This window comes from Stenella coeruleoalba, assembly GCF_951394435.1.
Source record: "Stenella coeruleoalba genome assembly, chromosome: 16".
Taxonomy (NCBI): domain Eukaryota; kingdom Metazoa; phylum Chordata; class Mammalia; order Artiodactyla; family Delphinidae; genus Stenella; species Stenella coeruleoalba.
In genome coordinates, this window is record NC_137162.1 from 66,009,788 (window position 1) to 66,024,457 (window position 14,670).

A 14,670-nucleotide genomic window follows, 5' to 3' on the forward strand; every position below is an offset into this window, starting at 1 on the left:
ATACACATACACAGTATCAAAAAGAGAAAAAGGAAAAAAATATATATATATACATTAATAAAAAAGGAAGAGAGCAACAAAATCGATAAACAAATTTACCAATGATAATAAACTCTAAATACTAAATTAAGATAAAGTTAAAACCAGACACAAATTATTTGCAGAATGCAAACCCCAAGTCTACAGTTGCTCCTAAAGTCCACCACGTCAATTTTGGGATGATTCGTTGTCTATTCAGGTATTCCAGACATGCAGGGTACATCAAGTTGATTGTGGAGATTTAAGCCGCTGCTCCTGAGGCTGCTGGGAGAGATTTCCCTTTCTCTTCTTTGTTTGCACAGCTCCTGGTGTTCAGCTTTGGATTTGGCCCCTTCTCTGCGTGTAGGTAACCTGAGGGTGTCTGTTCCCTGCCCAGACAGGAGGGGGTTAAAAGAGCAGCTGATTCGGGGGCTCTGGCTCACTCAGGCCCAGCGGGAGGGAGGGGTACAGAATGCGAGGCGAGCCTGTGTCAGCAGAGGCCAGCGTGCTGTTGCACCAGCCTGAGGTGTGCCATGTGTTCGTTCTCCCGGGGAAGTTGTCCCTGGATCACAGGACACTGGCAGTGGCGGGCTGCACAGGCTCCTGGGAGGGGAGGTGTGGATAGTAACCTGTGCTTGCACATAGGCTTATTGGTGGCTGCAGCAGCAGCCTTAGAGTCTCATGTCCTTCTCTGCTGTCCGCGCCCGTCTCTGGAGCATGTTTAGGCGGTGCTCTGAATCCCCTCTCCTCTCGCACCCCGAAGCAATGGTCTCTTGCCTCTTAGGCAGGTCCAGACTTTTCCTGGACTCCCTCCCGTCTAGCTGTGGCGCACTAGCCCCCTTCAGGCTGTGTTCCCAGAGCCAACCCCAGTCCTCTCCCTGGGATCTGACCTCTGAAGCCCGAGCCTCAGCTCCCAGCCCCGCCCGCCCCGGCGGGTGATCAGACAAGCCTCTCCGGCTGGTGAGTGCTGATCGGCACCTATCCTTTCTGTGAGGGAATCTCTCCGCTTTGCCCTCCGCACCCCTGTTGCTGCGCTCTCCTCCGCGTCTCCGAAGCTTCCCCCCTCCGCCACCCGCAGTCCCCACCTGCAAAGGGGCTTCCTAGTGTGTGGAAACCTTTCCTCCTTCACAGCTCCCTCCCCGAGGTGCAGGTCCTGTCCTTTTTCTTTTGTCTCTGTTTTTCCTTTTTTCTTTTCCCCTACCCAGGTACAGGGGGAGTTTCTTGCCTTTTGGGAGGTCTGAGGTCTTCTGCCAGCATTCAGTAGGTGTTCTGTAGAAGCTGTTCCACATGTAGATGTATTTCTGATGTATCTGCAGGGAGGAAGATGATCTGCATGTCTTACTCCTCTGCCATCCTGAAGGTCTCCTCTGCTATTGACTTTTATGTGTTCTTTATATATATGGAGATTAACTGTTATCAGATACAAGATTTGCAAATATGTTCTCCCATTCTGTAAGTTACCTTTTAATTTTGTTGATTGTTTCTCTCACTGTGCAGAGATTTTTTTATTTGATGTGATCCCACTTATTTATTTTTGCTTTTGTTGCTTGCGCTTTTTGTGTCAAATCCAGGAAATTACTGCTAAGACCAATGTCAAAGAGATTTTCCTTATGTTCCCTTCTAGGAGTTTTACAGTTTCAGGTCTTGCATTTAAGGCCTTATGATTTATGGTTTCAGGTCTTATGATTAAGTCTTTAATCTATTTTGAGTTAATTTTTGTGAGTGGTGTAAGATAAAGGATCAGTTTCATTTTCTTGCATGTGATTATCCAATTTCCCCAACTCCAGTTATTGAAGATATGATCCTCTCTCCATTGTGTGTTTTTGGCCCCCTTATCAAATATTAGTTGACATATACAGGAGGGTTTATTTCTGGGTTCCATTGGTCTAGTGTCTATTTTTATGCCAACATAATATTATTTTGATTATTATAGTTTTGCAGTATAGTTTGAAATTAGGAATTGTGAGGCCTCTGGCTTTATTCCTTTTTCTCAGGATTGCTTTGGCTTTGGGGGTTTTTTTGTGGCTCCATACAGATTTTAGGAATGTTTTTTCTATTTCTGTGAAAAATGTCATTGGAGTTTTGATAGGAATTTCATTGAATCTACAGATGGCTTTGTGTAATATGGACATTTTAACAATATTATTTCTTCTGACTCATGAATAGGAGATAGCTTTCCAGTTGTGTCTTCTTCTATTTTTTTCATCAAATCTTGTACTTTTCAGTTTATAGATTTTTTACTTCCTTGATTAAATTTATTTCTAAGTACTTTCTTATTTTTGATGCTATTGTGAATGGGATTATTTCCTTTATTTCTTTTTCTGATGCTTGTTGTTGATGTATAAGCAACTGCTTTCTGTACATTGATTTTGTATCCTGCAACTTTACTAAATATATTGACTAGTTCTAGCAATTTTGTGCTTTAGGATTTTAGGATTTTCTATGTGTAAGATCATAGCATCTGCAAACAAAGACAATTATACATTTTTCCTTCCTATTTGGTTGCCTTTATTTTTCTTTCCTGATTGCTCTAACTAGAACTCCCAGTCCTATGTTGAATAGGAATAGTAAGAGTGAGCACGCTTGTCTTCTTCCTTACCTAGGGTCAGAGAGTGCTCTATAGAGCAACAAAATAGGAGGGGATTGGTGTCGAAAACCAAGTCTCTAGAACCCTAAGAAACTATTTTTAATCAAATAGTTAATCCAGACAAGAAGTTTTACCATCATATTGGTTAATGACTCATTTTGATTAATGTTAACAATAATTCATAAGCTACAGATAAAGTGAAAAGCTGATGATCTGCCTGAAGAAAAAAATATTCACAAGAATATTATGTAACATTTTATTCATTCCTGTGGAAACTGATATATTATTGTGCAAGCTAGGATATATGGCCAATTTAATTACAGATAACAATTCTTTACCCCCTCCCAGGTTCCTGCTAATAGATAAAATATAAACTAAGTCTTCTTGAGAATACTTGCCCTTACTCCTTACTCAGTAACTTCATAAGGAAGGAAGAATGACTCGTCTGATCAGTAAGATCTGGAAAACAAATGACCCTGTTGAGTTAGTCCTTTCTGATCTCTATTTTTCTAGATACTTCGCTGGGACACAGAAATATTCTCCTCTGTTACAGGCACATAGATTAGGTCCAGTTTCTGACTTCTAGCACCAGGAAAGAAAGCAGGGCAAAGTCAGCCCCTCATGTTCTATGCAAATATTTAGTAGGGTTTTAGTTTTGCAAAGGGGCTGTAATGAAGGCCCTGAATTCTAGAAATCTTTAAAGTGATGACAGACCCAGGCAACATTTTCTCACTTGGTTTACCAGCAATAGTGGTAATATTTTGATCCTTCTTTGAATCCTGTGGCTATTTTTCAAGTGAGTCAGAATGTGAATATCAATTCAGAGACATCTTCATAATTGCTTCAAGGGATTTTGTTGGCAAAACTAAGAGTTATCTGTGTCCAGTGCAAAAGTCAATGATATTTACATCAGTTAAAATATGACAGGGTGAAAAAAAATTCCACCTTTTTCTCTCCTTCATTTTACTTTTGTGTGTGTGTGTGTATATATATATATATATATATATATATATATATATATATATATATATATATATATATATATATATTCTCCCCAATAGCCTTGATACTTGAAGGACAGTTTGGTTATATATAAAATACTTTATAAATAAGGTTATAAAGCACTAAGTTTATAAACAATGTTCAGACCTTATTTGAGTTAAAAAATACTGCCCAATTGCTGCTTTCTTGTCCATGTTGTTTTTCATTAATCTTTTGCCATTTTAAGTCATTTTTTTCTTTTTCTTTTTTTTTGCCTGAAGTTATTATAGGTTGCATATTTTTAATCTAATAATTTTACTAGGATATGTGTCTGAGTAGTTTGTTTTGATTTTAGTTTTCCAAGTACCTGATGGACCTTTCAAATATGTATATTTAAATATTTCATTAATTCTGGAAGGTTTTATTGAATTAAAGTTTTAAGTATGCATTTTTGTCCTATTTTCTTTTTTTCAGGGTCTCCAATAAAACAAATGTTATCTTTTCTTTGCCTGTCTTCCATTTTCATTATTTTCTTTCAGACTCTTTTTTACTTCTTTATCTTATTTTTATTGCCTTGGTTATTTTGTGCCTTTCTTCAATTTTTTTAAATTAAATTTTCACTTAAGTCTATTCTATTTTAGGTAATTCATTCTGTATCTATAAGTTGATTCTTTATTTATTTTGCAATTTATTCTTTATTTCTAAGATAATTGTGTCATTTTCACCCCTTTCTTTCCTGTATTTAATTAATACTATTTTCATTTTTTCCTATATTTTGTCCATTTTTTCCTTAGTGTACTAATTTCTAATTTCAAGTGAGTTTTCATATAGTTTACTTATTTATTCTAGTATACTTATTTTTCTTTGGCATATTTCTTACAGTTTTCTTCTGCTTTATGGTTAAGGAGGAATTTTCCTTAATTGATGTATGTTGAGTTTTTTTTTCTGATCAATCTATTAGTCATTTCCTGATTTTTTTTCTTATAAGGAGGGTTCAAAATTCTTGACTCTCCTCTAAATACAGCAAGATCAATGTACTTTAATGAATTTTGTTTCTTTGTTTGTTCTTCTGGTGGATGGAAAAATTGTACCTCTTGAATTTTTAGTTCTCTTTTGCTTTTCAGGACCATACATTTTCTCACATTGTTTCTCTCTTCCCTTAACCACTCAGTTACCAAAAGGTGCTTCTAGTTCCCCCTTTTCCACTTTTTTCCTCCTCCAGAAGCTACAAAGTTTTATTAAGATTGCATATACTTTTAATTATCTTACCTATTTTCTGTCACATCTTCCCTGATATTTTTTTTAGTATTTTTATACTTAGGGTGAATTTGTCTTCCTGACAGTGGTTTTAGATCAAACATAGGTCCTATTGCTTACTTCCTTCTCCATTCCCTGCATTTTTCTCAATCTGCCTTTGCTTGCCTCAAAGATTGGCACTGGGTGGGAGCATTAGAGATAACATGCCAGAACTTGGCATTTTCCTATTTTTACTTTTAGGTAATTTGGTGTTTGAGCATCTTTTGTCTTGAAGTTATACTGAGCTTTTTTGGTAGTGTTATATTTTCGCTCCTTGTTCCCTATTTCTGGAGAAAATAGTTAGATGGAGGGATCTAGGCAGTCATCATTGTCTTCAGCTATTTGGAAGATCTTATATGATAACAGTTCATATCTGAATGCTTAAAAATCAAAATTTATTAAGGGAAATGAGTTAAGAAACTTAAGATTATTTAAAAGGGGGACAAAATCATACCTCTTGAAAAAGACAAGGCAGCACTATTCCTAGAATTGTTATATAGCTTCGATTTTTCATTACTGTTAGAATGTCTCAAACATTTTCCAAACAAAAGAAAAATACAAAAGCTTTAAAATACTGATGAAGTGTCTTTCTGTTTGAATATACTTAACAGAGATAGCTGGAGGAAACGCTATCAAGTCTAATATCTTTATTAAGAAGCAACCACAATAGAACAAGTCTATTAGATTGCCCCCAAACTGAACATTCAACATTTAATTTCCTTATAACCAAATCCCTCACTAATGAGTTAGCTACAAATTGCAGATTGTATGAGCTAAAACTGAGTGAGACAGTTATCTCATATCTGGAAAAGAAAAAGGCCATAAAATAGCAATGGTCATTTAGAAATGCCATTACCCATTTACCTACTCAAAAGATCTCAATTCTAAGGGGAGAAATGGCATTCTACTCTTTAAGGTGTCCATTACATTATTCAAATAGAGAACATTTAACCCCATCCCAAGACTGTGGTGTTTTATATGGTTTGAAAAACACCAGAGAAAGAGAAAAGGGAAAAATGGAAATGAGACGCTCAATAGAAACAGACTGATGGATAATTTGCTCTGAAAAGATTAAGCCACTTGGTGATCATTTGTAACCTACGGCTAGGAATTTCTTTCAAAACTCCAGACTTGAATCATTTAATTCAATTAATATTTACTTAGGTCGTTCATTATGCTAGACATATAGAAGTGAGATATAAAGATGACTAACAATTACTTATTATCCCTCTTTTTTCAGAAACAATTTTAAGTGATATAACCATGTTCTTGCTTTCAAGAGTCCATCTGATATGGGCACAGACTTGCATACAAAGCAGAATGAGAAAAGTACAGTGATGGAGATAAATATGTTACGGAAACACAAAGGAGAGATAGAGTAATATTAGATAGTAAGATGGCCTTAACACAAGAAGTGTACTTGAAACAGACACTTAAGAACGGGTAAGTTTTTAAAGAGTAGAAACCAGTGTGAAGTAATACTAGAGAGAAGGGGTAGCATCAGCAAATTCTCAGAAGCAGGAAATTCTTAAGTAATAATGATTAGTTTGAAATGGCTAAAGTATAGAAGGCCTTCAGTAGATTGAAAAAAACACTTTGATGTGTTCTTGTAGGGGCTTAGTTGTCAGGTTAAGGTACTTGGATTATGATTTAGGCAATATGATTAGTGTTAAGTTTTGTCAGAATTTTGCCTGGATATTTTTTACTCCATTTTTCCCTTTATAGATGTTCATTTGTTCATTGTTTCAGCTAGTGCATATTGAGTATCTCTTATGTGTTAAACGTTGTTCTACATGATGGGCATAGAGTAATCAGTAAGATAGATGATGCTCTGGTTTTCACCAAGTTTGCCTTTGAGTTGGAGAAGTTGATTGTTAATTGAAAATAAACAATTTAAGAAAGTGGTAAGGGCAGTAAAGAAAATAAAACATGATAACTAAAAAACAATTGACTGATTGGATGATTTGACTCTATTCATATAGCAGGTGCTCTTCGTGGGCTGCCGCAGTTCCCTCTACTGTCTGCTCTGGTGGATAGGGCCTTTGCATGCTGTTAGCATCCCATCTAATCCACCTGCCTATCTCTCTATTTGCTCTCCTGAGAGCATCTTCAGAAGCTATCAAACTCCATTGAACCTATGTGTAGGAAAGCCAGAAATGCAAGCAAAAGAGAAAAGTTAACATCCCTAAGACAGGTGACAGGATTGATGGATCAGTGCCACAGCCTCCTCCCTTTTCTTTGATGAAACAATTCTGAGGCACAGTCTAGATGTTTCCTTGGAGCAGGAGGGTCAGAGCAGGTTTAAATATGTTTCCAACAGTGATAATCAACCTACTTTCAATTGGCTTCTCTTCCTTCCGTTTCTCACTCTCCCTGCTCCATCACTCTTGCTCCTTGAGATCACGTGACCTGCACCAAAGATATTTAGATAGAATTATTGTAGAGGGAGGCCTCTCTGAGAAGATTAGTTAACCATGCAAAATCCAGTGAGAAGCAATAGAGAAAATAGAAATGCAAAAGCCCCGAGGCAGGGATGGAGAAGAAAAGAAAGGTAAAAATGATGGAAGTAGAGTTAATAATTGTGAATAAATAAGTAATTAATTACCATAAAAGTAGATGACATAAGATTATATTGTATAAATTGTTATAATTAATAATTTCTGTGAATAATCAAGTTTAATGTTAGGAATTCTAAAGCTCTCTAAACCACAAATTTTTTAGAATTATTTTCTCTTGTCAGAGGCCTAATTGTGCCTTTAAGACATCCCAGAGCAAAAGTCATTGTGGATGTGAGAAATTTAAAAAATTGAATTAGGTGCCTATGATGGCACCTATGACCATGAACCCCATATTTTACTGCATATTTTTTAGTTATGGTTTCCTAATCTCTCTGGAAAGAAGCTCCTCATTGTTTCTCAGTGAATACGTATCACCAATATTTTTACCTTTCTTGTTCCCAATGCACATTTTTTTTTTCGAACTGACATACCCCAAATTCCAGCCTCAAATCCCATGATCTCAGGGAAAGGCACTTTGCAGTATTTGTAACTTAAAAGTATTTATAAAAATTGATATGTAATTGGTGGTTATGGAAACAATAAACCAATGTTAATCAGCATCTTTCTAAAAATTACTTTTATTCCAGAACAAGATCTAGGGAAATGGGAAACAGAATGGACATACTTGATGGAACTTGTAGGAGTACAGAAGAAAGGGCTTGGGGTGGGGTGGGTGTGGGGAAGCAGACCAAGAAGGCAGGGGGAGTAGGCATAAATAGCAAAGTGCCCACGGAGGAGTAAGGCATCAGACTTAAGTGGAAATTATGGCTCTGAATGGGAGGACAGGAAAACTGGATGAGGGGCAAGTCACTGATTCAAAAAAGTAACCCCTAGGTCATTTTCCCTGGAGTGATTACAGAGTTTGATCAAATCACAGAATGCATTTATGGATCAGACTATGACCTCCGATGTCTCCTCTAGCTCTAAGATTTTGCAATTCTAATTCCTTTCCTGTTGGGTTTATTGCATTCATGAAAATCCTTCAACGGAAATATTTAGGGTTGTGTTAGTCTTAAGAATATCACAAATAAAAATAAAAGAATAAGAATATCACACTATGAGAATTTCCAATGAAATTTTAAGCTTTTTATTTTAGTAATAACACACCCAATATAATACTTTTATTTATTCTTAACATAAGGGTTTCAGAATCTCTCATAATTTCAATGAAATACTTGTAAATTCATTTTTGTTGAACATAATATATACACTAAGAGAAAATATTTTTCAGATTTTTCTGTTACTGAACATATTCAAAGCCCGACCGGCTTTACGATCATAAAATGCTTGCTTCTGCCACCCAAATTCAGACAAGCATCATCAAAAGAGGTCTATGCTCTGTCTCACAGAACAGATTTAGGAAGAAAGTCCAATTATCTAGGTTTGCCTTTTCTTTGTTTTCTTTCTTTAATTCTAATTTTCATGGAAAAGATCTTATCATCCTTCATTATTTTCCCATATTGAACCATCAGTTCTCCATCTCTCTCTCTCTCTTTTCCTTAATAGGAGGGGCTCACTATTCAGTAATGGCAGTTCCCTTAGATATAAGAAGATGTATACTAATAAAAATCGCACAGTGACAAAGAGACAGTAGAGCACAGTGGCCATGAATATGGATTCTGGATTTATAAAGACTTGGCTTTGCATTAGACATTTGTCATTTGCTAAATGATCTTGTATTAATATCTATGATCCTGTTTCTCAATCAGAAAAACAGGGACAATTACACCTACCTTATGAAATCATTATGAAGATAAAATAAATAATTCTTATAAAATACTTAAAATGGTGTCTGACATATAACAAAATATTAAAAATGGGTTATAAAATGAAAAATATAGCTTAAGTAGGATTCAAACTTAAGATAAAATCTCTCTATATATCCATGATTCTCCCAAAGGCTGAAAAATGCACCAAAATTTGATCAAATAATTTTGATGTTAGTGCAAGATAGTTAAAATCCTCTAAGACTAAAAATTATTGCCCAGCACGATGCCTCATGTTTGCTTGTTTACTGCCTAAAAAATGTAAGTCTCACAGTCTTCCTGAGAAAGGCTAGCACTTTATTAATGTTTGGAACTGTTGTGCAGCTATTTATGTTCTCATTATTTCCACCTCTAATACAATCAAAATGGAGGAGAAATATTTACACTGACTTGTCTATATGCATTGGCATTTGCTTCTTATTAACACTAATTTAAACCACTGCCTCCAGGCAAGTTATAGCCGAACATGATGAATGCCAAGAAAATATAAATTAGGACAATTCTAATACATATGGTATGGTTGCTTCTATACAGCCTAGAAAAGATCAGCCAACCAGAGTTCACATTCATTTACTAGCCTTTCATACTGACTGGCTAACTGTATTTGTATAGACAATTTATGGATAATACAGCTGAAGTAAAGATTTATATTTTTTCAGATTTAAATTATATACTATAACTAACAGAAAAACTATCCCATCATAATCCAAGAAGCAGGGAGGTCCATAACTGTTTGGCAAGTGTTATTAATGATCATCATATTCTGTTAAATCCAAATTAGGTATGACAAATCCCTAGCTGAAACAGAGGTGATATATATTTATTCCTCAGTACAGTGTACTAACAAGGCTTTCCAAGAAGATGTTTTTCCCTATTCCATGTGTTTTAAAAAGAATAAAGAAATTTTTATATGTTTCCTCTGGAATTTGTAAAATGCAGCCATGCAGTTTACAGTATTCACCCTTGGCTGTTGATTGGTTCCTGTGAACTGAGAAATACCGCACAAACGGGAAAATTTATGACCATCAGTATGAAAAGTTTTCTTCTTAATATTTTTTCTAAGAGAGGTCACTCATTACATTATAATGCTCTAAAGCATGTGCGTTCAAGTAATACTTCTTAAATTTATATATGAATTCACAAACTTGGAATAGTTGTGTAGGAAATTAAAAATGTCTGCCAGCTCTATTCTTATACAGATAAATATTTTAAACATGTCTTCCCAAGACTTTGTTTTCCAATAATGAAAGATTTGATACACATTAAAAATAAATATTCCTTATTTAAGTAAAAAATATTGATAATTTATATGCATATAAGTATTTTTAAACAAAGTTATTTGACATCCTCCTAAAATATCTGTATACTGAGATTGCCACACTAGTAAATATCCAAGAACCTTAAAGAAAGTGCGGCTGATCCAGATTTTTTATTACAGGAACATCTGGCATCCTATCAGTTACAAGAACATCCATCCCCAAAGTAGACTTCTTTCGTTCATTTAAAGTGTTTAGTATACATAGTACTATCAGCACATTTCTTAAGTAGATGACAAGATCATCATGCCTGAAAATTTCTTTACTGTCATTCCCCAGTTTCTCAATAATATTTTTGTTTTTTTTCCAGAAATGTATCGAGGGAGCCTAACACTGCCTCATTAGTGCTATAGTGGCCCCTTTTGATTTCCACTGAGATTTTTACTTTATTTCAGGATGTTTTGTTTGCTCTATATTTGACTTAGTCTCTTAGATTTTGAGTCAGCACTTCTGTGCACATACTGCACAAAGGTCTCAGTGTCTGAGTCGGGAGCCAGAGGATCAAATACTTAGTAAATTACTAACAATTCATACTTCCATAAAACAATCATTAAAGTAACATACAGTGGCAGCAGCAATGAATTTATATGCCAGAAGTTCTCAATCCATCCTTTAATCATTCATTCAATTGTTTGTTTATAAATAAATATATACTGAGTCTAAACCTCATTTAGATCCGTGAAACTGAAAGTATTTTTCAATCCTCACAGGCTTTAAAAATGCTTTTATGTCTTCCTGGCATTTTAGAAACAACTTTTTCATCTGTCTCTCAATCTCTCTGCCCTTCTGTCTCTTTCTGCCTCACACACACACAAATATACACACATATGCATATGTGCATATTTTGTATGCACATATGCGTATGTATGAAGCGCACTTTGAGAAATAGTAAAATTTTTGTCAAATAGAATAAGTATCTAGGGTAGAATTTTATTGAAACTGTAAATAAATAAGATTTCAACATCATTAATATTTTTCAAAAATGCAAAAATAAAGCACATGCAGTTATTTTGTACTGGGGGAATGATACTTAGTGACATTTCAGGATTCTATTGGCCCCAAAGATTCCAAAATGGCTTTATCATAACTTCAAAATTCTAGCTTTGAGATTCACTGAGCATTTCTTTATAATAATATGTGTCGACAATGGTCATAGTCACAAGTGACTTCATTTAAAAGTGATTTTCTATAGAGATACACATTTTAAATATGTTAACACTGTTAGTTTAAGCCTCATAAAATTCAGATGGGAAGTTCAGTTAAGACAGAAATGACCAACATGGTTATACCAAAGATGATTCAACTGGAAAGCAATTCAATGCAAAACTGATATGTAGACTTTCCATTACCTATCTATCTATCTATCTAAAACATACCCACGGGCTTCCCTGGTGGTGCAGTGGTTGGGAGTCCTCCTGCCGATGCGGGGTGCACGGGTTCGTGCCCCGGTCCGGGAGGATCCCACGTGCCACGGAGTGGCTGGGCTCGTGGGCCATGACCGCTGGGCCTGCGCGTCAGGAGCCTGTGCTCCGCAACGGGAGAGGCCACAACAGTGAGAGGCCCGTGTACTGCAAAAAAAAAAACCCAACATACCCCCACACACCCATAAAACAAAAATCCAGAGGATGAAAAGTTAATCATGTGCCAAGTCAAGTAGAGAGATGTCTACTTATCTTAGATATTTTTCCTTGCATAGATGTTCAAGCCATCTATATGCTGAAATTAATATAATGTGCTTGTCATATGAGTGATCTTGACTAGGAAAGATTAATAGGCTTCATGAGACTCAGTAACTAAAATATTTCCACAGTGTCTGGTTAGTGTGCTGTCTTGAGAAGGATTCTAAGGCCTTCTTCAGTGTCTAGATACATATGACTGCAGTTGATTAGCAAGGTATACCATGGTTGCTGAATAGAGGAGTGATAGCAACTGTACTAGGGTTTTGACACCCCTCGTCAAACAGGATTATAAGACCTGAAATTCTGTCTGCTGACCTGATATCTTTGAGTCTCACATCCTCCCAAAGACCTAGATATGAGCTCTCTTGCTCTTTCCAGATATGCTCCCCACTCAGTGGGAAAGGCTCCCTGTCCAGCTAGTACTCTTAGCAGCCAGACCAGCTATACTCTACATAATCCTCAACATAGGGGATTTCAGTTCCTTGCCAGCCCACTGAATTATCCCCATCCTCTTGTCACTACAAACCCTGCAACCCAGAGCTTCTGCTATTTCACTCTGCTCTTGAGTATAACATCCATGTGGTCCTGTGTGGTGTGTGGTATCCTCTTCTCTTGGGCTGAGTATATGTGAATAATAAACTACCTTCAATCTCATCTGTCCAATATCAGGTGTCATGAGTTTGGCTATCTACTACTATTTAGGGTAGGGGAATCCCTCCTTAACCAATGGAGTGAATAAGAGATAATCAGAATATAAACATAACTAGTTTGTCAAACAATAGACTATTTCCTTAATTCACCCATTATATAACCATATAGATAAACTGTTTCTAAAAGATTTTTCAAATTAGTCCTCTTACATATTAGGCTAATTAAATGAGGAATTATAAATTATTTATTCATATTGATTGCATAATTATTTTATTTATAACTTCTCTATTTCTAAAGAGCATTTGTGGTTGCTTCTCCAGTGCTGTACAATGATATGTAAATAAAGAAATTTTAAAAAATCATCTCTCAAAACTAAAGGAATAAATCAAATCATTAAAGGGGAATAATCTTTCCATCAATATGGTAAACAAACTATCAAAAAAAAAAAATCCTAGAAGAGAACGCCTGCAATGTTGCAGATAGAGAAGAAAAAGAGACTATAATATTAGGTTGGGCTGAGGGGAAAGTAAGAAAAATGCTTACAGAAAGAAAATAACAAGAAAGCACAAATCTAGAGAGGCAAGCAAGCACTGAAGCTGGCATCTACCTCTTTCTAGTGGCCCTGAACTTGGTTTTCAATGGGTACATCTGGGCATGGTACAAAGATTGATGCAAGCACAGTGAAAGATTGGACCAGAGATTCTGGCACATGCTGTCTTAAAATATAACACTTAATATGTACAGTAGGGTAGATCCTATTTGTTTAGGGGAAAAATGGGGATGCTTTTTTTACTCAGCCTTGACTCTGGGTAGGAAATCAAAACACAGACACTCACACAGACACACACACACATACAAACATTAATTAAAATAAAGATTGTAGGAAGACTTAAGAAGTACATCTTTGCCCTTACATGGATTTGAAGCTAGAATTTACACCAATTCTTGATATTAAAACACAAAATAGATAATAGAGTTGATGTTAGTCCCAGGTAAGTGCTGCCCCCAGACACTTGGGGGAAGCAAAGGCAAATCTTCTCTGGATAAAGGCAATATAACATAAACCTCAACCTGTTCCCTTAGAGACATGAGCTCAAAAACACCACAAAACACAATGTATCCTGAGCAAAACCAAAAAGAAACAACAAGCTACAAAAGAAGATCCTTAAAAACAAATAATAAAACTGTTACATTTAATATACAAGTGTGGTTTAATAAATAAAAAGGAAAATCTACATTATTACATTGCGAGGGGCTACAAAAAATAGCCAGAACTTTCGAAAAAGGAATATGTAAAACTTTTAGAAACTAGGAATGCAAGACTTGGCGTTAAAAATGGACTGAAATTGACCTAGATGCCTCAAGTTTATGACAGGTAGTCTGAGGGCTGTGCCGGGGTACCCACATCTGCAACACTGGTACGCCAGAGGAAAAGAAGCAAAACAAAAAGGAGTAATCTGAAAACTTTGCACTTCCATTCATTTCAGGTTTTTGAAAATATGCTTTTTACTATGGTAAAATACAGACATAAACTTTACCATTTTAGTCATTTTAAGTATAAATTTCAGTAGCATTACATAGATTCACATTATTGTGCAACTATCACCACCATCAACTACAGAGCACCTCCAGTTTCTCAAACCAAAACTTAATTACCTATTAAACAATAACTCCCCATTCCCTCCTCCTCCTAGCTCCAGACAAGCACTACTGTACTTTCTGTGCCTACCAGTTTGACTACTCTAGGTACCTCTGGCTTATTCTACTTAGCGTAATGTCTTTAAGCTCCGTCCATGTTGCAGCATATGTCAGAATTTC

At 35.9% G+C, this 14,670-nt stretch overlaps 1 protein-coding gene across 12 annotated transcripts in view; it reads right to left on the reverse strand.

The window, feature by feature from the left end:
* Nucleotides 1–14,670, reverse strand: part of LOC307175034 (uncharacterized protein) — a 527,231-nt gene that overhangs the window by 375,379 nt on the left and 137,182 nt on the right. For all 12 annotated transcript variants that reach the window (XM_079899803.1, XM_079899796.1, XM_079899801.1 and 9 more), the window contains one exon: nt 7,218–7,291. The gene's annotated coding sequence lies outside the window, so the exon portion shown is untranslated. The remainder of the gene's footprint in view (nt 1–7,217; nt 7,292–14,670) is intronic.